We start from the raw sequence: 2236 nt of genomic DNA on the forward strand, positions 1-2236 counted from the left end.
TACTGAAAAATGAAATTTCTGCGCACGCAGCCCAAACGAGCAGCAATGTCCCAAGTACACATCGGGTGGGGTAGCGCGGTCAATTTAAACGTCTCTTGAGAGAGAGCGATGAAGCGTTGTGATTGGAGCTCCCTCGAGCCAGTGGTACCAGCTCCTNACTGCTGGGGAGCATGGTTAATTTACTATGAATTTTTGAAAAAGTGGTCATTTAACCCGTGATCTTATGGAAATCACAAAAAAAAGCAAAACCCAAGGAAAAAATGCAGCCAAAGTCATGAAACTTTAGACACATTTAGAACATGTGATCAATGATTTTTTGAGTAAAAAAGATTATCGCCCAGCAGCATTGTTTATTAATAATAGCGAAAAAAAGTACTGAAAAATGAAATTTCTGCGCACGCAGCCCAAACGAGCAGCAATGTCCCAAGTACACATCGGGTGGGGTAGCACGGTCAATTTAAACGTCTCTTGAGAGAGAGCGATGAAGCGTTGTGATTGGAGCTCCCTCGAGCCAGTGGTACCAGCTCCTGGTGAAAAAAAAAACTACCGACGATGTTGCCACTTTTTCGCATGGATTAATTTTTTTTCATTTATTGAAAAAAACAATCTGAAAACCATTCAATACGTGGAACAGATACAAATAAATTTGATTAGCTCCAAAAATAATTTTTAACCGGAGATACTTCCTAATATTCCCTGAATTTTAAATCCGAATGGGAAAAATTTTTTGTTCAGCGATTGGTTTTCTGCAGGAAAACAATAGAAACCCCTCCGCCTCACCTCCTACATTTCCTCCTCGCCCGATTATCCTTAAGATAAATTTTTTTGAATTTTACATGTTGTTAAATGCAATTTCATCGTTTTTAATTTTTTAAAAAACAACCACTCGACATATTTTATTTAAAAAACACAGTATAGAAATAGTATCAATCAATGTACAGAAAAAAAATGAAATTGATTGACCATTTCATTTTCGAGAAATCATCATAGAAAGTTATTTTTTCCCCTCAATGGGCGGGACAAGTGAGTTCAATATGCGAGTCATGACAACAACGCAGCTTCGAGTCGGTGGCGCGGATGTATTTGAAATGGTCGGGTTATAATGAGTAGTTAAAAAATGCGGTAATTCAGTCTTTTTTTTATTGACTATCTATAAACACTGTAATAATTAACAAACATGGAAAATATTATAATAGAATAATAGATAGCCATGTGTTATTTGACTCACGACTCTCAAAAAAGAAAATAATTTTATCAATAACTTTTTTAGTTTTCATAACTCGGGATTTGTTCATGTCATTTCGTTCTGATAATAATTGCATCAATCCTCCTTTTTGTTTGCTCGCTGTCAACAACACGGCAAATGAGATACCAGAGTTGGCAATATTTTTTAACATGTCAGATACATTGCTCTTTAAAACCATTAACGAAGGTAATAATGTCGATACTTTTTCTTTGGTAATTTCCTATACGATGCACTCCAAGTAGGATTTTTTTGCAAGGAATAATTGTTCCTTGGTTATTAATTTCTATGACAATGTTTGTAAAACTTCAACATCAAATAGTGCTTCATGGAAATTACCACTAATTTCCAGAAAATCTGCTGCTAACTTGCCTAATTTCATCATGCGATTACCTTTTCTTTCTGGGAACATTTTTTTAAATAGTGCCAAAGAGTCGGTGAACCGAACAGGTTAGGAGTCATACGAAGAGAGACACACGAAGAGAAAGATATACTGTGCGTGGTTGCCACGATCGACGCCATTCGGCGTTAGCTGTATGCGCACGGATTCATATATAGTACATTCATGTATGCGTGAGCTGAGTCGAACTGTACATCAGCAAAAGTTTTTGTTTTAAACCGGGTTCTTCGTTTAGCGGGATACCAGCCCAAAGCGTGGAAAATTTCAAGTGTGACTCTCTCGCGACAACAACCTTAAATGGTTAGATCTCACTATTCTATCCGGCCGGGTTTTGAACTCGGAACCTTTCGCATGTGAGGCAACGAACTTACCCATAATCTCTCCAAAGTTTTGTCTCGTGATGTCTTCTGAAATGTCTCGCGGCATCACTATTTATTGATGGGGAGAGTTTTATACATGGCTGGTCTCATATATGAAGTGGGTTTATATGGGAGAATTTAGATATAAAGGAATTTGCATATGGGAGGGGGGTTCCATATGGGGGATTTTCTATATGAGACGGGTCTATTCTATAAGGGGGGGGGGGGTTATAC

Source organism: Diachasma alloeum, unplaced genomic scaffold (genome assembly GCF_001412515.2).
Source record: "Diachasma alloeum isolate Michigan unplaced genomic scaffold, Dall2.0 Dall_scaffold_00378, whole genome shotgun sequence".
In the NCBI taxonomy this organism is placed as follows: Eukaryota; Metazoa; Arthropoda; class Insecta; order Hymenoptera; family Braconidae; genus Diachasma; species Diachasma alloeum.